Source organism: Bos taurus, chromosome X (assembly GCF_002263795.3).
Source record: "Bos taurus isolate L1 Dominette 01449 registration number 42190680 breed Hereford chromosome X, ARS-UCD2.0, whole genome shotgun sequence".
NCBI classification, from domain to species: Eukaryota; Metazoa; Chordata; class Mammalia; order Artiodactyla; family Bovidae; genus Bos; species Bos taurus.
The window spans coordinates 134,571,448-134,597,678 of NC_037357.1; the positions used below are offsets into that span (position 1 = coordinate 134,571,448).

Here is a 26,231-nt window from a genome sequence, read left to right on the forward strand (position 1 = left end):
AGATGATCAGCATGTATAAGATCAGACCAGCTAATAAAGGGGAGGATTCGAGATACATTGCTGTGACTCTGGGGCTTCCCTGGTGGCTCAGCGGTAAGGAACCCACCTGCCAATGCAAGAGACGTGGAGTCAGGAAGATCCCCTGGAGGAGGGCATGGCAACCCACTCCGGCATTCTTGCCTGGAGAATCCCAAGGACAGAGGAGCCTGGCGGGCTGCAGTCCACGGGGGTCGCAAAGACTCGGAAACATCTGAGTGACCAAACACACACATGCACGAGCTGTGAGTCTGAAACACAAAGAGTTTCCAACATCCACCACGGCTCAAGGTGCCTTTTAAACCGTGCATGTAACTTTGCAGAAACAAGAGTCGGGACAGTGAGCCTAACGATCACGAAGGCTACATCATCTGTCTTCTTAATAGGCTCCTGTTTTACAGGGTAACAGCAGTATGGATCACAGAGGGAGAAAGCTGATTTACTTGACAATGTGTAGACCACTCAAAATAAACATTTCTCAGGAGAATCCCTCAGGGATTCTATTTTAAGACAGACAAACTAGTTGCTTTACAGAATAGCATTCTGCGTTCCTTATAAAGAGGGTTATTGCTCTGAATCACATCATCAGCTGTTGACTGGAAAGCATGGGTTCAGGTTTCTCTAGTCTGTTTCGGTGAATGGCCTGAACCGTGATGAAGATGGGTTGCTACGAGATGAGTCTTGGGGCTTGGAACATCACGATCATATGTTATTGCCGTTCAGTGTCTAATTACGAAAATCTTTACATTTCCTTTGCTTGCTTGAGGAAAGACCCTCATTCATTTTTAACTATTCCCATGAACATCTTATGTTAGTTACAAAACATGAAGCAGTTTATCTTAAACGAGACTCAACAATGTTCAGTGCAAAAAACAAAAGCAACATTCAAAGGAGGTTTTTTTTTTGTTTGTTTGTTTGTTTTTTTTTTGGCTGACTTATTTTAGGTAAAATTACCATCCTCTCTAATATTCTATTTTTTTAATGGAGTAAGCTTTCTGTTCCCTGATGGGCATATTCTTAAAATGAATACAACACTGCTTTTTCAATTGTTTTCCCTACATCAATACATATAAATCACATGTGTGTCAAAATGTATTAAAATATGAAAGTGTGTTTTAAAGTCTTTCCTCACAGGTGGGAGACTGAATCCCAGAGATGTGGGTTTTATCTTAAAAGAAAAATTTCCTCCTAACCCAAAGTAGAGTGATGCTGTTTCTGGACTGAGGATTACATTTTAAATAGAGTGGGAGACATTTTTACACAGCATAGTCAGAGTACAGGGTGGGCAGGAAGTTGCGGGCACAAGGGTTTTTTTCTAAAGTCATAAAATTAGATGTCTCAGAATCTGCCCATGTGGAGAGAGACAGAGAGACAGAGTTGAGGGGTATTAAGGCATTCAGCATCCCTTTCTGTCTCACACGGCAGCTTGCTCACTGACCAGTGACGTCTGTCTAAGATTCCGGGACCTGCAGAAGAACCACAAGCATTGGGTTAATTTAGACCCTTTCCCCTTCTGACCATGAGCCTGACTGACCGTCAGCTGAGCATCTGCTGGCTTCTGGCCCCTCAGTGGAGGGACGAGAACCTTCGATCTCTGTGTCGGAACTTCCCCACCACGGGACAAGGCACAGCAGAGATAGCCGTGGAGCACCTCGACCAGACACTCGCACATCTGCATGTGAGCAGGTGTGGAAGTGGTCAGGCAGACTCTTCTAGCAGCAAGGGAAGCCTGGCTTCTTGTTCTTAGAAAACCAAGGTGCACTGTGCTTCTAAAATGCACCTGCAGCCTGACACCATGGCCTCAGGGATTGGGCTCCATGAGTCCCAGAAACTGCCGTCTTCCGCCCCGAGCTTTGAGCCCACCCCAGGCTGAGTACTGACCCGGTCCCTGCAGGGCAGGGACCACGCTCTGGCTTTCCCGACCAACACCGTTCATTCCACGACCCTGTCTCTTGTTGACTGTGGTTTCTGACACCACTGATGTCATTGAACAAGTCAACTGGCGCCGTTATCAACAGCAGTGCTGAGGACTCCCCTGCTGGCTCGGTGGATAAGCATCTTGCCTGCCAGTGCTAGGGGACGTGGGTTCAGAGAGGGTAACAGGCAGGAAGGCCAGGGGTCTCCAAACGGAGGAAATAGGCTGCAAGTGTCAGACATTTTTAATCTCTCTTAAGCGACAGGAGGAAACAAACTAGTGACGGTTTTTTTTTCCCCCCTTCTCTATACCAATTTAAAGGAGAAGGCAATGGCACCCCACTCCAGTGTTCTTGCCTGGAACATCCCGTGGATGGAGGAGCCTGGTGGGCTCCAGTCTGTGTGATCGAGAAGAGTCAGACACAACTGAGCGACTTCACTTTCACTTTTCACTTTCATGCATTGGAGAAGGAAATGGCAACCCACTCCAGTGTTCTTGCCTGGAGAATCCCGGGGACGGGGGAGCCTGGTGGGCTGCCGTCTGTGGGGTCGCACAGAGTCAGAAACGACTGAAGCGACTTAGCAGCAGTAGCAGCAGCATACCCATTTAAAAAGAGGTTTCTCTTAAAATACTGTGTTGCCATAATGACACCTGGTTCCACCTGAAGTTAACTTTTCTCAAACCTTGCGTTAACCAACACATTTTTCATATGGAAATGTTTGTCTTAAGCTATGTTAATGTATTATGCATTTACCCCAGACTCTGTCTTCAAGTCGGTTCTGCCTAATGGCTCAGAACCGACTTGACAAATACTCAGACATTGTCCCCCTAATCTGTGTAAACGAAACTATTTGTATGGTAACCTGCCTTTATACAAGATTCAAGTCAATCGTTTTATGGCCCAGGATGACTCTTCTGGTGCCAAGATTATCCCAAAATACATTTTATGGATGAGGGGCCTGGTGCCATTCTCTGAGTTTTAAGACATTCCTTCCTTTCATTAACAGACTGCTAAGTGACTATATAATATCCAGCTAAAAACTATCAGGGGGGTATTCTTTCTGCCCCCTTCTGATGCCTATGTCGGAAGCTTTCTCCATCTCCTTTATACTTTAATAAAACCTTATGACACAAAAGGTCTGAGCGATCAAGCCTCGTCTCTGGCCCCAGATTGAATTCTTCTCCTCCAGAGGCCAAGAATCCCAGCATCTCTTCGTGGTTCAGCAACAATCTTGCAGTTCCATCCCTGATCCAGGAAGATCCCACTGTGCCTCGAAGCAGCTCAAAGCCCACAGCTACGAAGCCTGTGTGCTCCAGATACGGAACCTGGGGCCCTAGAGCCAGTGCTCAGCAGCAAGAGGAGCTGCCTCGAGAAGGCCATGCTCTGCTCGTCTCCAGTTAGCCCTGGCTTCCCAAACCTGGAGAAGAGCCTCTGCAAAGGCCAAGAAGACCCAGTGCAGCCAAAAGTAAATACATTTTTAAAAGAAAAGACTGTTAAAAAGTACTGGAAAAAAAAAAAAAAAGCAATGCTTAAGTACTAAGGAATCTACCCCCCACCCCTGCAGGGGGTCCACCCTGTTGAAAGTCATCCCTGATTTGTGATTTTCTGCTCAAAGTCCTTCAAATGCAACATGCCTTCTCCTCAGGTGTATAGTGGGGATTACTTCCGTTCAGTTCAGTTGCTCAGTCGTGTCTGACTCTGCGACCCCATGGACTGCAGCACACTAGATTTTCCTGTCCATCACCAACTCCCAGAGCTTGCTCAAACTCACGTCCATCCAGTCGGTGATGCCATCCAACCATCTCATCCTCTGTCGTCCCCTTCTCCTCCCGCCTTCCATCTTTCCCAGCATCAGGATCTTTTCAAATTCGCATCAGGTGGCCAAAGGATTGGAGTTTCAGCTTCAGCATCAGTCCTTCCAGTGAACATTCAGGACTGATTTCCTTTAGGATGGACTGGTTGGATCTCCTTGCAGTCCAAGAGACTCTCAAAAGTCTTCTCCAACACCACAGTTCAAAAGCATTACTTGAACATCCACAAATACATGGATTATAATTTTTTTTCACAGAAATTTATACACAATATTGGGCTTCAGGGTCACAAAGACTTGGACACAACTGAAGTGACTGAGCATGCACACACGCATACACGGTACAGGATTTCTAGCATTTGTAATAAAGACAAGAGTCCTAAGATTCAAGCGGAAATTCTCTTTCTACTAATAGGCGATGTTAATCGAAATCAGAAATTTAAATGTGTTCGACATTTGAAACACACTATTTCACTTCTTTAAATTTATTTTACAGAATTTCTCACCTGAGTGTACTCTGGCCTTCCTACTGCTTATGCTGGTTTTAACAGCTGAACATCAGAAATTACCTGTTATTGGAATAACCGATTAATGGTGTGTTTAAAGACATCAGGACATAACTGTAATATAGTATGATGCTTCAGCTATTAAAGCAGAAAGTGTTAGTCACTCAGTTGTGTCCGACTCTTTGCAACCCCATGGACTATAGCCCGCCAGGCTCCTCTGTCCATGGGGATTCTCCAGGCAAGACTACTGGAATGGATTGCCACTTCCTTCTCCAGGGGAATCTTCCCAACCCAGGGATCAAACCCAGGTCTCCTGCATTGCAAGCAGATTCTTTACCATCTGAGCCACCAGGGAAGCCACAGGAATAGCTACATAGGAAGAAAGGGAAATGAGGATAATCAAAACATTTTAGGTGAAAAGAATCTCAAAACAGAACACCGTCAGAACACAGCGGAGACCTTAGAGAGCAAAGCATCTTTACTGTTCAATTCTACCTTCGGACCTTTTCCACAATGCGTGTGTCACAACGCCTTCTGGTTTCGTTTAGATCTATAATATATTTCAGATACGATTTTTCCTTCTGGGCTAACAATTTTATGAGCTTTTTAAAAGTTAACTGGAGACTTTGTTTCCTCCAGACATGTACCACTGTGTTAAATGCAAGTATGAAAAGGATGTAAGGTGATGTTTAAACACTTAGTGAGTGAAGTCGCTCAGTCATGTCTGACTCTGTGAGACCCCATGGGCTGTAGCCTACCAGGGTCCTCCTTCCATGGGATTTTCCAGGCAAGAGTTCTGGAGTGGGTTGCCATTTCCTTCTCCAGGAGATCTTCCTGACCCAGGGACTGGACCCGGGTCTCCTGCACTGTAGGAAGATGCTTTACTGTCTGAGCCACCAGGGAAGTCAGTTTAAATATTTAAACCAAAAGTAAAGGTTGTGGTCAGGATAAAAAGGGGAGGGTGGGAAGAAGGGAGAGAGATAGACAGACAGAGACTGACTTGTGAGTTGTATCAAAATCTTTCATGGAGGAGGAATGAGACCCAGTTCAGTTCAGTTTAGTGAAGTCACTCATTCGTGTCCAACTCTTTGCAACCCCATGAACCGCAGCACACCAGGCCTCCTTGTCCATCGCCAACTCCTGGAGTTTGCTCAAACCCATGTCCATTGAGTCTATGATGCCATCCAACCATCTCATCTGTCATCCCCTTCTCTTCCTGCCTTCAATCTTTCCCAACATCAGAGTTGGGTGGAATTCCCAGAGATAAATTTACTTAATATATGAAAACATCTAAAAAAAAAAAAAGAAGCAGTAGGGACTTCCCTGGTGGTCCAGTGGTTAAGAGTCTACCTGGCAATGCAGGGGACAAGGGTTCGATCCCTGGTTGGGAAATTGGATGCCCACATGCCACGGAGGAACTAAGACAGCACTTGTCTACTACTCAGCCTGCCTGTCACAACTTGAAATTCCTCGAGCTGCAATGAAAGATTCCAAGTGTCACAACTAAGAGCTGATGCCATGAAATAAATATTGTAAAAATAAGTATATTTTTCCTACAGATCTTTGAAAAAAAAAGGGGGGGGGCAAATAAGTGCTTTCCTGGTAGCGTTACAGTGGACTAGCCTCTAATTTTCTGTCTGGGACACACCTTTCCAGTTGCTGAAACAGGCACTGACACCTCTGAAACAGTCACCCTCCCAAACACATGCACCCCCTTCCCGGACACCAGCAGCAGGACAATCACTGCTCACCTAGCAGGGGTGGAGGAAGCCAGGGGCACACACACACACGGGTTTCCCTCTCACAACCTGAGGCTCAAGTTCAGCGCCCACAAGCACAGGGCACTTGTGTCTTAAACACGCTGCCATTCACTCAGTTCAGTTCAGTTCAGTCACTCAGTCATGTCCGACTCTTTGTGACCCCATGGACTGCAGCACACCAGGCTTCCCTGTCCATCACCAACTCCCAGAGTTTACCCAAACTCATGCCCATCAAGTCGGTGATGCCATCCAACCATCTCATCCTCTGTTGGCCCCTTCTCCTCCTGCCTTCAATCTTTCCCAGCATCAGGGTCTTTTCCAATGAGTCAGTTCTTCGAATCAGGTGGCCAAAGGATTGGAGTTTCATCTTCAGCGTCAGTCCTTCCAATGAACACTGAAGACTGATCTCCTTTAGGATGGACGTCATTCACTACAGGAATCCAATTACAGCAGTTTAACCAAGCAGAATTATGATAGCTTAAATGAGCAGAGTCCACCAGAACACCAGAAGAAAAACAAAAACCAAATCAGGTCACCACGGATAGTTTAAGCTAAGGTCAGTCAGTTCAGTCGCTCAGTCATGTCCGACCCTTTGTGACTTCATGGACCGCAGCACGCCAGGCCTCTCTGTCCATCACCAACTCCCAGAGTTTACCCAAACTCATGTCCATTGAGTTAAATTAAAGTGGTTTCCTAACAATTTGTTGCAACGTGGCCCCAGGCTATGTGCGGCACTGTGAAAACGGGATGTCCCCCCACAACTGCCTCAAGCCCCCTGCATTAGCTGAACATTCCAAGTTTGGACCCCTAAACCGCAGTTAGCAAATCAGGTAGCTGTTTTCCACCTCTTGGGGCGGACGACCAGCCTGCCTCCAGAGTTAACACTCTCACGGCACAAGAGAAGTGCCCTTAATGTGGGGAAGATGTCTTTAACGGCCCCTGGGTCTGGCTAAGACTGGAGAAATTTGCAAGCTGTCTCTTTAATAAGGGGCAACCGACATTTCCATAGGGAACTGGGATTTTTCCCTTCCCTTCGACAGAGGCAGATAAATCACCCCAAAAGGAAGTGGGCTTAGTTATGTCACTTGCTAATGTGTCTGCCGAGACAGAGACACCATGGCCGTTGATACAGACATTTTCATCCATTTCTGCTCAAGACGTAAGGTTCACAATCTAGGGAGTTTCCCCACAGCTGGAGCCCTCAGGGTGCTACTGCTGTGAAAATAATGAGTTCCTTCCAGACAGATGCCAGTGGTGGGATTAGGTATCCTTAACTAGCCACCCCGTGCTAGACTACCTTATCCCAGAGCCTGTGGCCTGTGGGTACCAGTTATTTTTCTCATCTTCCCAAACTCCCTCTGACCTTTTAATCCTTTTCTTTGCACAGTTTAGGAGATGCAGACAATGGAATTAATGCACACATACAGTTTAAACAGCAATGATGATATTTTTTATTTCATTGAAAGTAGTCTTCAACATCCGCAAAGAGGGATATCATGGAAACAAGAGTAAAAATGTTTCTTGATATTAAATGGTTCTCTAAAAGCAGTCCCTGGAGCAATAGTATCAGTACCGCTTGGGGAACTTTTGGAAATAGAATTGATTGTGCCCTACACAGATTGACAGAATCAGGAATTCTGGGGGTGCACCCAGCTCTCCACCATTAACACTCTGGGTGCTTCTGACATGCAGGGAAGCTTATGAGGATTCAACATGCTTTGAAAAAAAAGAATCCTCCGCTGTCATACAATATTGTCAGTGATACAGTGTCACTTCTATATTTATATTTCATAGTTGAAACTCACTTTGTATTAAAAAAAAAAAAACCTAGCCATTTTCTACTAAAAACACTATTTTCTAATTATCATTAATTGGCTTTCCTAGTAGCTCAGTTGGTAAAGAATCCACCTGCAATACAGGAGACCCTGGTTCGATTCCTGGGTCAGGAAAATCCCCTGGAGAAGGGATAGGCTACCTACTCCAGTCTTCTTGGGCTTCCTTGGTGGCTCAGCTGGTAAAGAATCTGCCTGCAATGTGGGAGACCTGGGTTCTATCCCTGGGTTGGGCAGATTCCCTGGAGAAGGGAAAGGCTACCCAGTCCAGTATTCTGGCCTGGAGAATCCCATGGACTGTATAGCCCATGGTTAATTAAGTGACTTGTTTACAAGGAGTGGTAAACTTATTCACAAGATGTGCCTGTGGTTAATTAATTCACTCATTTACAAGTGGCGGTAAACTTGTATACAAGATGAGGTTGCGGTTAATTGATATCTGTGTGTGACAGTCTGTACGACTTTCTCGTCTTTGAAGGCTCACCCAAAGAACTCATGAAACGAGGAGACAGCTAACAATACCGGCGCTGGGCTAGTATTAATGATACTCAGGATGATAATGAGTCTGGCAGGTTGATGGGTGCACAAATGGGACCTCCGTCATGCCAGACGCCAAGCCCTGATTACCTCATTGCAGCCTCGTGGCAGCCTTATGATACAGAGCTCCGTACATCTGCATCTGACCCAGAAGACCTGGGCTGCCCAGTGGAGGACCAGTTCATCCCACAGCACATGGCGTATGGGTGCAAGTTCCAGGCCCTGGGCTGGAGAGCTCCTGCCCCCCGCTCTGCGGCGGCCCCTGATCCATCAACACAACCACAATCAGATTCCTTCTGGTCAAAGCCGACAGTTAGTTTTGGGGCCTCCCCGTAAACTCTTTGCAGAGAGACATCTTTACCATACGTATTCTGATTCAAGGGAATACAGATAAGCCACTGCGGTCACGATTGTAACTGAGCACCGTGGCGGTCCCCCGGGGTTCAGACCCTGCGTGTGCAGGGAGAGGTCAGTGTGACCCGCAGCGTGGGACCTGGGAGGGGACGATGGGGAGACAGGCCTCTCTCCTTTGTGATCAGGACAACACCGCTACACCCAACTCACTCACGTTTTGTGGGTCCAAGCCTGGTTTGGGCAGCAGTGCCGTGATGGGGGAGGCGGTCTTTGTTCCAAGATGTTACTTCGCATAAATCACGTGCCAGCACCTGAGTCCCCAGCATCTACCCACAGAAAGAGAGAAATTAAGTTTGCTCTGGACGCATGAAAGGACAGCCAGAGAACTGTAAGAGTTGATAAGGTGTTCAATGAACTCAAATGACGACACTCAAGACATTTGTAGGCATGCTCAATTTCAGAGTTTATATCTCAACTGTGGGATCAAAAAAGATCTTGGTGCAACTTATGACTGTATCCTGCCTACATGTTCCCCTAAGATGGTAAAGAGTCTGCCTGCAGTGCGTGAGACCTGGGTTCAATCCCTGGGTCAGGAAGATCCCCTGGAGAGGGGAATGGCAATCCACTCCAGTATTCTTGCCTGGAGAATCCCATGGACGGAGGAGCCTGGTGGGCTACAGTCCGTGGGTCGCAAAGAGTCAGACACGACTGAGCAACTAACACAAGAGTTCTACCATATCTGGCCTTGCATTTAGGTCTTTAATTATGAGTTTATTTTTGTGTATGGTGTTAGAGAGTGTTCTAATTTCATTCTTTGACATGTAGCTGTCCAGGTTTCCCAGCACTTATTGAAGAGACTGTCTTTTCTCCACTGTATGTTCTTGCCTCTTTTGTCATAGATTAGGTGACCATGGGTGTGTGGGTTTATCTCTGGGCTTTCTATCATGTACCACCTGTCTGTCTGTTTTTGTGCCAGGACCATACTGTCTTGATGACTGTGGCTCTGAAGTAAGAGAGTCTGATTCCACCAGATCCATTTTTTCTTTTTTAAGATTAATTTGCCAAAAAAAAAAAAAAAGAATAATTTGCTAACTTGTGGTCTCTTGTGTTTTGATACAAATGGTAAAATTTTTGGACATAAGTGGCGGCAAGATCTTTTTCGATCTACCTCCTAGAGTAATGAAAATAAAAATGAAAATAAGCAAACGTGATCTAATTAAACTCAAAAGCTTTTGCACACCAAAGGAAACCATTAATACAAAATGCAAAGACAATCTTCAGAATGGGTGAAAATATTTGCAAATGAAGCTAACGACAAGGGACTAATCTCCAAAACTGGAGAAGAGAAAGGCTACCCACTGCAGTGTTCTGGCCTGGAGATTTCCTTGGACTACAGTCCATAGGGTCGCAAAGAGTCGGACACGACTGAGCAACTTTCACTATCTCCAAAGTATATAAACAGCTCATGTGGCTCAATATCAAAAAAAAAAAAAAAAACAACCCAATCAAAAACTGGGTAGAAGATCTGAATAGACATTTATCCAAAGAAGACATACAGATGGCTAAAAGGAGCACATGAAACGATGCTTCACATCACTAATTATTAAAGAGATGCAAGTCAAACCTACAATGAGGCGTCACTTCAGATTGGTCAGAATGGCCATCATCAATAAAAGCCTACAAACAATTAATGCTGGAGGGGGGTGTGGAGAAAAGGAAACCCTCTCACACTCTCGGTGGGAATGTACACTGATACAGTCGTTGTGAAGAAGAGTACGGAGGTTCCTTAAAAACCTGAAAACAGATCTAGCCTATGATCTAGCCATTTCACTGCTGGGGATACAGCTGGAGAAAACCATGATTTGAAAAGATACACGCGCCTCAGCGTTCAGAGCGGCACTGCTCACAATATCCAAGACGTAGAAGCACCCTAAATGGGCCCCAACAGAGGAACAGATGAAGAAGACGTGCTGCATACAGACAACGGAATACTAGTCACCGTAAGAAAAGAATGAAATCATGCCATACGCGGCAACACAGACGGACCTCGAGACGGTCATACTGTGTGAAGTAAGTCAGAGACAGACTGACAAATATCATATGACATCTTGCATATGTGGAATCTAAAAAAAAAAGATACAAATGAACTGACAAAATGGAAACAGAACTACAGATGTGAAAAAAAAACACAAAAAACAACTTATAGTTACCAGAGGGTAAGAGAGGGGAAAGGGATAAATTAGACTGGGATTGGACACATTTAGACACAATTCTATATACAAAACATATAGGTAAAGTAATAAGACCTAGTACATCATGAGAAACGCTGGGCTGGAAGAAGCACAAGCTGGAATCAAGATTGCCGGGAGAAATATCAATCACCTCAGATATGCAGATGACACCACCCTTATGGCAGAAAGTGAAGAGGAACTAAAAAGCCTCTTGATGAAAGGGAAAGAGGAGAGTGAAAAGGTTGGCTTAAAGTTCAACATTCAGAAAACGAAGATCATGGCGTCTGGTCCCATCACTTCATGGCAAATAGATGGGGAAACAGCGGAAACAGTGCCAGACTTTGGTTTTTTGGGCTCCAAAATCCCTGCAGATGGTGATTGGAGCCACGAAATTTAAAGACGCTTACTCCTTGGAAGGAAAGTTATGACCAACCTAGATAGCATATTCAAAAGCAGAGATATTACTTTGCCAACAAAGGTCTGTCTAGTCAAGGCTATGGTTTTTTCAGTGGTCATGTATGTATGTGAGAGTTGGACTATTAAAAAAAGCTGAGCACCGAAAAATTGATGCTTTTGAACTGTGGTGCTGGAGAAGACTCTTGAGTCCCTCGGACTGCACGGAGATCCAACCAGTCCATCCTAAAGGAGATCAGTCCTGTGTATTCATTGGAAAGACTGATGCTGAAGCTGAAACTCTAATACTTTGGCCACCTCATGCGAAGAGCTGACTCATTGGAAAAGACCCTGATGCTGGGAGGGACTGGGGGCAGGAGGAGAAGGGGACGACAGAGGATGAGATGGCTGGATGGAATCACCGACTCGATGGACATGAGTTTGAGTAAACTCCGGGAGTTGGTGATGTACGGGGAGGCCTGACGTGCTGTGATTCATGGGGTCGCAGAGTCAGACATGACTGAGCGACTGAACTGAACTGAACTGAATAGGACCTACTGTTTAGCATAGAGAACTCTAGTCAATACTATATAATGACCCATATGGGAAAAGAATCTAAAAAAAGAGGGGATGTATGTATATGTACAGCTGATTCATGCTGCTGACCAGCAGAAACTGACCCAACAGTGTAAATCAACTATGCTCCCAGGAAAATTGAAATAAAAACCTATTGGATAGTTTGTATCTAACCTGTACGGTATAAAGTAACAACACAGTTTATGTTTCAACTGTGTGTGTGTGTGTGTGTCTGAGAGTCAGAATGTGTGTTTTGTGTGAGAGGAAATACAAATATCCATAACCTGTCTTACTGACTCAGACACACACACATATAGTTGAAACATAAACTGTGTTACTTTATGCCATATAGGTTAGATACAAACTACTATCCAATAGGTTTTTTTGGAACAGGCAGGGTTTCCCTGATAGCTCAGTTGGTAAAGAATCCACCTGCAATGCAAGAGCTGCTGCTGCTGCTAAGTCGCTTCAGTCGTGTCCGACTCTGTGTGACCCCATAGACGGCAGCCCACCAGGCTCCCCCGTCCCTGGGATTCTCCAGGCAAGAACACTGGAATGGGTTGCCATTGCCTTCTCCAAGGCATGAAAGCGAAAAGTGAAAGTGAAGTCGCTCAGTCGTGTCCAACTCTTCACTATCCCATGGACTTGCAGCCTACCAGGCTCCTCCACCCATGGGATTTTCCAGGCAAGAGCACTGGAGTGGGGTGCCATTGCCTTCTCCACAATGCAGGAGACCCCGGTTCAATTCCTGGGTCCGGAAGATCCCCTGGAGAAGGGATAGGCTACCCACTGCAGTATTCTTGCCTGGAGAATCCTGTGGATGGAGGAGCCTGGTGGGCTGCTGTCCATAGGGTCGCACAGAGTCAGACAGGACTGAAGTGACTTGGCGGCAGCAGCAGCAGCCGCATCGCTCTCATTAGCGCCTGAACCACTGTTTCACTCCCCATCCGTGGGGTCCCTCATGCCAAAAAGGTTGGAGACTGCTGCTCTATGCAACAGTGAAATGTACACTTTAAAGAGGTGTGTAGTATAGAATAAAGTATATAAATACATCTCCATAGCACTATTAAAGAAATACTGCTATACAACTGGGGGCGGAAAAAAGCCTTCAGTGAGACCTAGCTTCATGTGAGTATAACTACGTCGTGTTTAACCCAAAGAAGGAAGGGTCGGCAGCACCACGAAAAATTCTTTCATCTGTGTTCGGAATCCTTTGTGAGTTACTCCTGGATAACTGAAATGATTTTCAGAATCCTTATTTATATCGTTGTGATGTGACTGAATTCCAATTGTTTTTTAGCTTGCTCACTATTCTTTTTCTTTTTTTGCTGTTACCTCTGTTTAATCAATACTTATATGACACAGATTTGTAGACTCATCCTATGGATGCATATTAAGTCATCATCATTTGTGTGATTTTTTGCGTGTGCGCTAATGGCGGTGGTAGGTGGTTTAGTCACTAAGTTGTGTCTGACTCTTTGCGACCGCATGGACTGCAGCATGCTAGGCTCCTCTGTCCGTGGAATTTTCCAGGACAAGAATACTGGAGTGGGTTGCCATTTCCTTTTGCAAGAGATCTTCCCGACCCAGGGATCAAACTTGAGTCTCCTGCATTGCAGGAGGGTTCCTTACCGACTGAGCCACTGGGGAATCCCCCTGCACTCTAAAAGTTGGGAGCCCTAACTCTGTAACCTGTGTCCAGAGTGTTCCCGGACTAGGAGGGCTTGGCAAGCGGAGAGATGAGAGTAACAAAGACGTGTCTTGCCTCCCATGCAAGTTCAGTCTCCGCAGTGTGTCCCCCTAACCAGCAGAAGCTAAGCTGTGTGCTTACTCAAAGCTGGGGGGAGGGCTCACTTCTGGGAAAAGCGAAACTTCCCATAACTAATAAACACTGACCCACAGACGTAGTTTCACTTCAGCAAACGTCAAGTCCGAGCAGACTCACATGCCCTGGGGTGTGTGGTCAAGATTCCCCAGCCATGGGCCCCGAGGACACAGGCAGACACACCGTCCATCACACCCACTGTGTACGGTCAGATTCCTACAGTTGATTGCTGAGATCAGACCTCGCGTGGGCTGCCCAGAACTGACTGTGGTCTGTTGCTAAGTTCTGCTGTGTGTTTCCTTGTACACACGTAGCCCATGGGAGGTGGCCAGCTGCCTACAACCACTCGAGGTGATTCTCTTTGGTCTTCCAACCACTGTAGAGACATGGACTCCTGGTTTTATAAAGAAAACCATCAATTTATGGGGACTTCTTATGGGGGGTGGTCCAGCGGCTAAGACTCTGCCCTCCCAATGCAGGAGGCCCAGGTTCAATCCCTGGTCAGGAGACTAGATCCCACGTGCCACAACTAAGCCTCACCACAGCTGAATAGATTGTTTTGTTTTTTTTCTTAAAGAGAGAGCAGATTATGAATGGAGGTGAAGCCCTGAACAGGTCCAAAAGCCATGCACTGGTGATGATTTGAAGAGAAAGGAGGAGAATAAGATGATCCTGCATGTGTGAGGCCATGTCCCATGGTGTGGTCACAGGGAGGAAGAGACTTCCAGGTAACCAGGACTTTCCTGGGTCAGAATCCCACCATTTCCAGAGTTCATCTGCTTCTCCTGGGTCCCGGGGGTGGGGGGAGGGGGTCCCTTTATTTCCACTCTCTCTTCCCGCTCTGGAGCCAAGAGATGATCATATTCATTCATAAGTGCCAGAATGAGAAAAGCAATCAAGATACTTGGCTCGCCATCTCTTTTTTCACCAGTTAAGGAACATCAGGAAGGTTCTTTGCCTGCTCTTTTGGCAATTAGACAAGAGATATTTTCTGGACTTCATGTGCCTGGAGCTAGGCATAAAGTAAGGAAAAGTTATGACCAACCTAGACAGCATATTAAAAAGCAGAGACATTACTTTGCCAACAAAGGTCCATCTAGTCAAGGCTGTGGTTCTTCCAGTGGTCATGTATGGATGTGAGACTTGGACTATAAAGAAAGCTGAGTGCGGAAGAATTGATGCTTTTGAACTGTGGTGTTGGAGAAGACTCTTGAGGCTGCCTTGGATGGCAAGGCGATCCAACCAGTCCATCCTAAAGGAGATCAGTCCTGGGTGTTCACTGGAAGGACTGATGCTGAAGCTGAAACTCCAATCCTTTGGCCACCTGATGGGAAGAGCTGACTCGTTTGAAAAGACCCTGATGCTGGGAAAGATTGAGGGCAGGAGGAGAAGGGGACGACAGAGGATGAGATGGTTGGATGGCATCACCAACTCAATGGACGTGGGTTTGGGTGGACTCCGGGAGTTGGTGATGGACAGGGAGGCTGGCGTGTAGCAGTTCATGCGGTCACAAAGAGTCAGACACGACTGAGAGACTGAACTGGATTGAACTGAAGGAAACCTGAGATATTGGAGAGACACATTTTAAAAAGCCTTGCTGCTGTTGCTGTTTGGTTGCTAGGGCGTACCCAACTCTTTGCAACCCCATGGAGTGCAGCACGCCAGGCCTCCCTGTCCTTCACTCACTCCCAGAGCTTGCTCAAACTCACGTCCATTGAGTGGGTGATGCCATCCAACCGTCCCATGTGAGAACACACGTGCTTACCCAGGAATCCTGGGCACAGCCCTTAGATGGGAATCTCCCTGTCAACTCTGCCAAGCCTTCAGCGTAGGGCTGAAAGTGAAAGTCACTGAGTGGTGTCCAACTCTTTGTGACGCCATGGACTATACAGCCCAAGGAATTCTCCAGGCCAGAATACTGGAGTGGGTACCCTTTCCCTTCTCCAGGGGAATCTTCCCAACCCAGGGATAGAACCCAGGTCTCCCGCCTTATAGGCCGATTCTTTACCAGCTGAGCTACCAGGGAAGCCCAACAGCACAAGGCTACTGGTTAACAATTGAGGAAATACACAGAGGAGACTGAGAAGGAAGGAGACATGTAATCCAGCTATCACTGGCTTGGCCAAAAAGTTTGTTCCGGTTTCTCCATACCCTGTTAGGTTCCCATACACATCGTATGGAAAAAGCCTGAATCCACTTTTGGCCAGTCCAACGTGTTAGCCCTAGAAAACTGGTCCTTATGAACATGGAGCGCTTTCACATCCCAGGTCTATTCAAATGGACTCAACAGCATTCTCTCAGTACTTCCTGGCCACCCAGTGAACACTTCGCGTGGCTCGAGTACTGGGTACTCTCAGATGTTATCAAGTCCACACTGCTGACACAGTTACTGTTAAACAAGGGCCTTCTCAAAGCTCGGTTTCTTTACCCACTTGCATGACTCAGGGAGGAAAATTCATGCACTTAGGGAGCAGTGGAAAGCATATTTTGAAGCAGCCGGATTTCTTACAAAGACTAATTTTAAATACACTCAGAAAAAAAAAATGCAAATATGTCATCTCACTTGACCATAGTAACAGCATCGGATTTAATATTTTTCGGTCCAGACCATCTGGGCTTGATTCTCATCGTTCGAAACTCTGTGGGAGCTATTTCGGTTGTGCTTGGGAAAGTTTCGTTTGAGTCACAAGTACGGTGAGAACCTAGTCCTGTTGCCAAAATAGAAAGCTCTGTCTCTTCCCCCGCGGACCCCGCCTCACTCTCTGAGAAAGTTGCTTTGGGAAGAATAATTTGGGACCTTAGAACAGATTTAGGAGCTGATGAGACTTGCCCTGGTGGTGCACTGGCCAGAACTCCAGGTTCTCAATGCAGCAGACCTGGGTTCCATCCCTGGTCAGGGAAATAGATCCCACATGCCGAAACTGAGTGTTCACCTGCCACAGCTAAGACCTGGTGCAGTCAAATAAATAAATAATTGTTTTTAATTTTAAAAGTTTTACATTAAAAAAAAAAATTTTAATTTACATTTTAAAAATTTAAAAATTTTACATTAAAAAATTTACATTAAAATTTTTTTCATTTTACATTAAAATTTTTTTTTACATTTTAAAAAATTAAAATTTTTTACATTAAAAATCAAAAAATTTTACATTAAAATTAAAAATTTTTACATTAAAAATTAAACTTTTTACACTTAAAAATTAAAAATTTTTACATTAAAATTAAAAATTAACATTAAAAATTAAACATATTTACATATAAAATAAAAAAATTTACATATAAAAATAAAATTTTTACATTAAAATTAATTTTTACATTAAAAAATTTTAATTTAAAGGAAAAAAAGAAAAGACAGCTGAAGAACATTTCACACACCACCAGCTATCAATTCAGAGCTCAAGCAAATGACAGTCAGTTATCTATGAATGAGACAGTCTATCTTCCCCATATTAGAAGAAACTCAGTCTGTTGCCATCCCATGCTGTTGATGTTTTTATGCTGTCCTTCCCCATGTCTACACTGCCCCTTCCCTGCATCTACGCTATTCCTGACTGCATATGCCTTTGGATACGTTTAGTCCTGTTTCCTGAGAAAGCTCTGGAAGAGTACACACAGGCAGGGTGGTGATAGACTTACCCATGAAGGAAACCAGTCTTTCAACCTCTCTTTGCCTCCCTCCCTCCCTCCCCGGGTTCAAATTCTAGGGAAGCTGCTAAAATAGGCTGCAAATCTCTGATTTGTAAAAGTGTCTGAATTTTACAAATCAGAGACTGTTTTCTCTTAAAACTTTCACAGATGCTGTTACAACAGCAACATCAGACTTCTGAAGAGACAAACGCCACTTGCAGTCTTTCCACCCTAACACTTCTTTTAATTTACGGAAAAAAAAAAATGGTACAGAGATTCTTCTTTACAAAGTACAGAGACACAGACAGAGAAGACAAACACGTGGAGATCAAGGCAGGGAGGTGGGTGGGATTAACTGGGAGACTGGGAGTGATATACACCCACTACTGATACTGCCTATGAAATAGACAGCTAATGACAATTTGCTGTATAGCCTCTAGGGAATGCGCTGTGGTGACCTAAATGGATAGGAAAATCAAAAGAGGGATATATGTATGCATATAGCTAATTCACTTCGTTGTACAGCAGAAATCAACCCAACGCCGTAAAGTACCTGCACTCAAGAATTAAAAATAAAAAAAAAATTTGTTTGAAGCCCCCATCTTATCCTTATCCATATATTATAGATATATCATTGTTTAAATGGATCAATAACAGTGTAACATGTAGTACAACCCAATCCTTTATTTTTAAGGAATTCTTTGCCCTTGATTTGGCCTCTTGCAGAACCGGAATTTTACTCAAAATTTTTTTGAAAGAGCCACCAAATCCAGTAATACTCATGGAATATTCCCTCAAAAGATTCCTTAATTCAAACATCAGGAAATACAGACTTCTGTATCCTTTTAAAGACAGAAACAGCTTTAAGATTTCAGAAATCATTTCGGCATTCATATAGGAGTCCTGAGAAATGCTTCAGGGATTGACCAAACCCTCTGTTTAAAAAGTGCTCCTATGTCACATATGAGAGTGGGCAATTTTTCAGGATATACTCCATCATGTTGAGAGTTCAGGATGCCCACCTTTGTAGAAATCCAACGTGGCCATGGGCACAGAATGAGTGAAGGACAAGTAGGTGACGGGTCTCCTGGGCTACAAATAAGAGGGTCAACCTCAGCCAAGAGTTGAGTAGGTGCTTCAGGCTGCTCTTCTATGCTGACCTCCAAGTTGCCTCTCCTTTCATGGGTCAATCCCCCACCCTCATCATACAGATTATTCAACCTTGTTCACACTCCTTATTTCAGGGTCCCACTGAATAGCCAAAACTAAATGACTGTTACCAAGTCAAGTGTTCACATTTTTGAGTCCAGAGTCAAAGTGCTGTTGAACTTCATGAACCACGTCTAACACAAGGCCAAGAAGAAGATATTACCATTTATCAAAGGTTTATTGAAGAAGAGCATGCCAATACTCAAAAGACATTATGAGCATCTTTGAAAATAATTTAATTCTCTGGTGTTTAGAACAAGATTCCCTTCCTGCTGCTGCTGCTGCTAAGTTGCTTCAGTCCTGGCCGACTGTCTGCGACCCCATAGATGGCAGCCCACCAGGCTCCCCCCTCTCTGGGATTCTCCAGGCAAGAACACTGGAGTGGGTTGCCATTTCCTTCTCCAGTGCATGGAAGTGAAAGTGAAGTCGCTCAGTCGTGTCCGACTCTCAGCAACCCCATGGACTGCAGCCCACCAGGCTCCTTCATCCATGGGATTTTCCAGGCAAGAGTACTGGAGTGGGGTGCCATTGCCTTCTCCATTCCCTTCGTATAAATTATCAATTACAAGAAAGGGCCTCCTCCATACATGTGTATGTATGGCTGAGTCCCTTTGCTGCCCACTTCCAATATAAAATTAAAAGTTTTTAAAAGGCCGGGGTGGGGGGGGGCGGGTCTCCTCTAATTTTTTTTTTTTTAATGTCAAAAACAGTGTAAAGTCTTTGTTTATTCCCTGAAGATGGTTTTATCTGAAGATTCATTTACATTTTAAGAGAATATAACTGGGTCAGTTTTAGGGGAATTATTTGCAGTTTCAAAAGGGACTAATGACCTGAGAATCTTGCTTTCCCACCCCCCTGCTTTCAAAGGCCTTCTGGTTGACTGCTTTGCAGAGGTATTTGACTGCACTTTAATACTTGTGCAGGGCTTCCCTGTTGGCTCAAGTGGTAAAGAATCTGCCTGCAATGCAGGAGACCCAGGTTGGATCCCTGGGTCAGGAAGATCCCCTGGAGGAGGAAATGGCTACCCATTCCAGTATTCTTGCCTGGAAAAATTCCACGGACAGAGGTGCCTAGTAGGCTACAGTCCATGGGGTCACAAAGAGTTGGACTCGACTGAGCGACTTACACACTAATACTTAAAGCAGCTAATTATCAAAGTCACTCATCTTGGATTTATGATAAACATGAAACATTTACAAAGATAAGATCTTAAGTAAAAACTGCTTATCCTAGGGCCTTTACCAAAATCACCATAAAAGGCTTCCCGATAGCTCAGATGGTAAAGGATCGGCCTGCAATGCAGGAGACCCGGCTTCCATCCCTGGGTCGGGAAGATCCCCTGGAGGGAAGGAAATGGCAACCCACTACAGTATTCTTTCCTGGCGAATCCCATGGCCAGAGGAGCCTGGTGGGCTATAGTCCATGGGAATCTCAAAGAGTTGGACACGACTGAGCGACTTATGCACACAGAAGGTTCATTCAAGGGAATTTTGTCTATGGATTGTCTTTGTCCAACTCCAGCACTGGAATGATCCATAAAATGGACCCATGGAGCTAACAGGTGTGAGAAAAGACAACAGTAAATTACCGGAGACCATGAGTCCAAACTCTGCAGAGAGCTAGGCTTCAGTTCTATTAGCTAAGGCTGAAATGTATGTAGTCATTAAACAAAGAAACAAACATCTATTGACCAATCTGGGTTCAAGAAGGGAGTTAGAATAGTAAGCTATTAAAAACAGAACGAAACCAAGTGCGTGTGCAAAGAAAGAGGACAAGGATCGTGAAATCACAATCCTTTTGGCAAGCAGCCAAAGCTTCATACAGACAGGTGGCCGTCCAGCCTGCAGCGTGTTAAATCCCCGCCATGCCAGCCCCTCGAGGTCACTCCAGCCAGAATCTCTGGGCTAAGAGTCCACATTGGAGCTCGTCATCCAGGCCTCAGAGGTTACCTCCTCTAACTGTGGTCCCCACGTCAGCAGCATCAACATCACCACGGTACCAAAGGGGAATGCAAAGGCTGAGCCTGAACCCAGAGAGCAACAGATGAGAGAGTCTGGGGGTAGGGGAGCGGGGGGTGGGGATACTATAGGGATCAGTGTTTCACAAGCCCTGGATATGCACTTAAGATCTAGAACCACGGGCACAGCTCCTCTCGTGACCATTTTGCAAATGAGGACTTGAACGGAAGAGCTGATCGTCAAAGCTCTGCAAACTGGGAAGGGGTGTGGGCGAGACAAGAACCCTGTGCCACAAAGTGAGTAGGGAAGAATTTTAAAACTTTTTAACTCTGCTGATACGCAAAGTCCTGCTTTCAGTAATGTATTGATGGCTTTCGGTCATTCTCTTTAAGACCTGTGATAAACAGAACAACACAGAGTAGGTAATAAGAACGAATTACAGCGCTACACAGGCTGTATTTTATATCAGAACGCAGCTGTTCCAGTGTCATAGGTTTGCTTCCTAATTACTTACCCTAATGCTCCATTTGTCTTCATAATGCGTGCACTTACCGCGTATGCGTAGCTGTGCCTCAAATAAAAATGGATTCACCATTCAGTTTATGTCAATTTTGTTTGAAGCTCTTTCTCCTAACTGCAACCCAGATGAGATGCAAATGATTACATTAAATTTGAGAGGTGAGCCAGGGAGCATTTAAGTGTCCATTCGAGATGGTATTTTGTTAAGAGCATACTAAATAAGATTAAGATCGTCTGGGATCTTAAGAATACACACTGGACTAATTAATTCCTTAGTACAAAAGAACTATCAATACTGATCCTTCCGTGGCTTTTACTTGTGCTGTTTGATTCTTTATTTTATTAATGGGCTTCCCGGGTGGCTCAGCTGGTAAAGAATCCGCCTGCAATGCGGGAAACCTGGGTTCGATCCCCAGGTTGGGAAGATTCCCCTGGAGAAGGGAACGGCTATCCACTCCAGTGTTCTGGCCTGGAGAATTCCATGGACTGTATACTCCATGGGGTCACAAAGTGTTAGGGATTATATTTTATTTTATTAATATAAAGAACATCTTGTGGTTTTAACCATGTTATTACCTAGGCTAAAGTCAAGATGCAGCAAGAAAACAATAGGAGGAAACCCAGAAACACTTTTCACAGCCATAAGCAGGATAAACAGAAAGAAAACAAAAGTAAAAGCGAACAAAATTACTAGTGCTGAAAAACAGAAAATGTGAAAGCACCTTCCACACACTTCATGAAATGGCAAAAAAGGACAGAGATGCTCCTACTGAACCGAACTGTCCAAAGTGAAAGGGAAAGTCGTTCAGTTGTGTCTGACTCTATGCAACCCCGTGGACGACACGGGGAGAATCCATGGGATTCTCTAGGCCAGAATGCTGGAGTGGGTAGCCTTTCCCTCCTCCAGGGGATCTTCCCAGCCCAGGGATTAACCCCAGGTCTCCCGCATTGCAGGTGGATTCTTTACCAGCTGAGCCACCAGGCATCTTCTCTCATCTACCCTTTTCTTTCAGAAGTATGGTTTTTCCAGTGGTCATGTGTGGATGTGAGAGTTGGACTGTGAAGAAGGCTGAGCGCCGAAGAATTGGATGCTTTTGAACTGTGGTGTTGGAGAAGACTCTTCAGAGTCCCTTGGACTGCAAGGAGATCCAGCCAGTCCATTCTGAAGGAGATCAGCCCTGGGTGCTCTTTGGAAGGAATGATGCCAAAGCTGAAACTCCAGTACTTTGGCTACCTCATGCGAAGAACTGACTCATTGGAAAAGACTCTGATGCTGGGAGGGATTGGGGGCAGGAGAAGAGGGGACGACAGAGGATGAGATGGCTGGATGGCTTCACTGACTCGATGGATGTGAGTCTGAGTGAGCTCCGGGAGTTGGTGATGGACAGGGAGGCCTGGCATGCTGTGGTTCATGGTGTCGCGAAGAGTCAGACACGACTGAACTTCTGTTTTGCAAAAGAGCTATCTGTTAGATTTTTATATCTCAACTTTCCCTCATTATGAGACTAACTTTTCTGCGCTCCCCAAAGAACCGAGTATGCAGTATTGGTGTCTCCCACTTGGCCATTAAATTTTCATCTATCACCGAAGGAGAAACCCAACATTTCCCGGGCTTAATCATGCTCCAGTTTTCACAGGCAGAAGGCTCCCTGGAGAAGGCAAGACCCTCCCATGAGCTCAGAGCCACAGCTATCTGCCCAGAAGGCATTTTCCCCTTCTTCTCAGTGAAGGAACTCATCCATGGATGCTCTCCTTGATAAACGACCCCTGATAAACTACTTTGCATGGTGGTTACAACAAGCCAGGCTCTGACTTCTCATGGCTCACTGTTTTTTTCTGCACCTACCTTCTCTCCTTACACAACTGCCACGTGCAGCTTTCTGCCTCGCGGCAGAAGTGTTCAATATTTATTGATCATCTGATCAGTGCTGAGTACTCATGAGAAAGCTGAGGTCCAGATTCTGTCTCCAGATAGAGTCTAAGACACTGACTTAGATTTGAAGGTCAGAGAAAACAGCAAGTATCTGAAAAACAGTTTAGCCGCTCAGACGTGTCCAACTCTTTGCGACCGCATGGACTGTAGCACACCAGGCCTCCCTGTCCATCACCAACTCCCAGAGCTTGCTCAAACTCAAGTCCATGGAGTCGGTGATGCCATCCAACCATCTCATCCTCTGTCGTCCCCTTCTCCTCCTGCCTTCAATCTTGCCCAGTATCAGGGTCTTTTCCAATAAGTCATTTCTTTGCATCAGGTGGCTAAAGTTTTGGAGCTTCAGCATCAGTCCTTCCAATGAATAACCAGGATTGATTTCCTTTAGCATTGACTGGGTCGATCTCCTTGCCATCCAAGGGACTCTCTGTTGGAAAAACATAAGCCTGATTCAAATGCAGCTAGAGCCATACTTGTACCAAAACCACATCACATCCTTGCTTTTCTGACCTTCAGGTTTATTAGCTGAGTCATGTAGCCTCGTTTGCTAAATCTGGCAACGCTAGACCTGGAACAAGAAGCAGACACAACCACTGCCTTTCCAGACTTCACTGTCTAGCTGACACGACAGGAACATAACTAGGTAATTATGAGGTTTCTTTTTTTTTTTTTAAGTGAAAGGAAGCTGAAGGAAAAAGGAGGAACTTGGTATTTGGGGTTATTTAATGGGTACCCACATTCATTGTGTGCATTTCAGAAAAGGTTTTGTGCTCTCTCTCTTAATACTCAGGTATTAAAATAGTGCATCGGGTATCCCCTGGTCGTCCAGTGGTTAACACTTCGCCTTCCAAGGCAGGGAATGTGGGTTCAATCCCTGGTCAGGGAGCCAAGATCCCACATGCCTCGTGGCCAAAAAACCAAAACATAAAATAGAAGCAATACTGTCACAAATCCAGTAAAGACTTGTAAAATGATTCACATCACAGCCTGGACAGGGGACAGGAGTTTGTGGGGAGAATGGATACGTGTATATGTATGGCTGAGTCCCTTTGCTGGTCACCTGAGATTCGCACAGCATTGTGAATCAGCTATACCCCAATACAGAATGAAAAGTTTAAAAACCTTAAAAAAAATGGCCCATATCAAAAATCTTTAAAAAAAAATAGCATATATTCATACTGTCTCACATTGTCAATTACTTTCACTGTAACTAAGCAACTGATACTGAAGGTCCAACCCTTTGGCCACCTGATGCGGAGAGCCAACTCACTGGAAGTGACCCTGATGCTGGGAAAGATTGAAGGCAGGAGGAGAAGGGGACGACAGAGGATGAGATGGTTGGATGGTATCACTGACTTGATGTACGTGAGTTTGAGGAAGCTCTGGGAGTCAGTGATACACAGGGAGGCCTGAGGTGCTACAGTCCATGGGGTCGCAAAGAGTCGGGCACAACTTAGCAAGCAAACGAGAAGCAACAAAGTGAGCAGTTCCTGGGACACAGGATCGTGACAAGGAAGCCCATGGTTTTGCACAGGGCCTTGGGCAGTGTCTCAAAAGTACAGCATGTCACTTCCTGCACCCGGCCGGGGCTGCCAGCCGGGCTTGCCTCCCTGAGTTCAGGGGACTCCCCAGGGATTGTATCTGTTGCAGGGGACCGATGCTGCTGTCTTTGCAAATGGACACAAAGCTGTCAGGCTCAAGGCAGCCCTTCTCCTCAGCTCCAGAGGACTTTCTGAAAGCTGATACTGAAACTACTGAAATCACCAACCCAACCCGTAAGCAGCCCGCCCCACCTCCATTGAGCTGGGGGATGGGATAACGGTGCAGATGCTGGTTCACTGGGCTAGGGCAGGGCTGGGGTTCTAGATTTCGAAGTGGCTACTGGGGAAGACAGACGCTGCCGGTCTGGGAGCCACCCTTGGAAGAGCAGGGCCCTCATCGGGGGTTTTGCTTACAAGCTTCCATGCTGCCCTTCTCACGTTTCTCCCCCCACGACACGGTATCCATCCCAGAAATCTCTTCTGCAGTGAATGACTCTGGCACGGCCAGTGCCTCTCCCTTCTTTGGGAGACTAAAGAGATTCTGCACCCTGGAGTCTCCCACCACCTTCTACAGTTGCCCAAGTTCAAGGTGCACACATCGAAGCTGAAACGAGTGCAAGTATTGGTCGCTCAGTCGTGTCCGACTCTTTGCGACCCCATGAACTACAGCCCACCAGGCTCCTCTGTCCATGGGGTTCTCCAGGCAAGAATACTGGAGTGGGTTGCCATTCCCTTCTCCAGGGGAATCTTCCCGACCCAGGGACTGAACTTGGGTCTACCGCACTTCAGGCAGAGTGTTTATCATCTGAGCCACAGGGACATTGCAGGTGCAAAGAAACTACAGCCGGCATCACCCAGGGGACGCAAAAAATATATAAATAAATAAACTGTGATCTAACCGCTGTGTCTGAGCTAGTGGCAGCGAGCTACCAAGCCTGTAATCTGCCCAGGCAGGATGGACGGGGCTCCTGAGGATGAACCTTGGGGCACGCTCATGCCTTCTGCTGTGTTGGTGAACCCTCTACCACATTCCGGGCAGAGAGTTCAGGATCTCCCTGACCTGTCTCCACACCAAGGGATGAAAGAGATGACTGAAAAGGCACGAGTAATTCAGCCAGTGTGAAAATCAGCACTGTAATTCCCCTATCACAGAGTCTGTCTGCAGGCAGAGACCCGAAATACGTGTGGAGAGGTGGCTTAACGTTTAGAATCACAGCTCTCAAATGCTTCAGTTGTCTCAGTGCCAAAGATAGTTTATTTTTATAAAAATATCTTAAATTCAGGAATGTAATCTCAATCATTTAAAAGAGTGTATTCCAATGATAGCTGTTTTTGAAAAAAAAAATTAAATTCACAACATAATCTCATGCATCCAAAGGAGTGTATTATCAAATTTGATGATCTGCCTAAGCCTGAAGTAATCTGGAGGGTGGATTGGATGGTTTTGAGAAATTTGAACATAAGTGTATTCTGTGGCTGACATAGTCTTAATTCCCTGGGGACCTTCATTTAGCCTGGATTTAAACATTACATGATTTACTACTGTGGCAAACAGCATATCAAATCGAAGTAATTATTACCAGGGAAGCCCATTCTTCATACACAGGGAAATAAAAAAGAATGAACCTTCTGCTTTCCCCAAAATTTTGCATGCATACCATGTATATACAT

At 45.4% G+C, this 26,231-nt stretch overlaps 1 protein-coding gene across 4 annotated transcripts in view; it reads right to left on the reverse strand.

Moving 5' to 3' along the window:
* LOC101902122 (uncharacterized) overlaps nt 1–26,231 on the reverse strand; it is a 493,329-nt gene that overhangs the window by 160,539 nt on the left and 306,559 nt on the right. For all 4 annotated transcript variants that reach the window (XR_009493626.1, XR_009493624.1, XR_009493623.1 and 1 more), the window contains exon 5: nt 8,966–9,077. The gene's annotated coding sequence lies outside the window, so the exon portion shown is untranslated. The remainder of the gene's footprint in view (nt 1–8,965; nt 9,078–26,231) is intronic.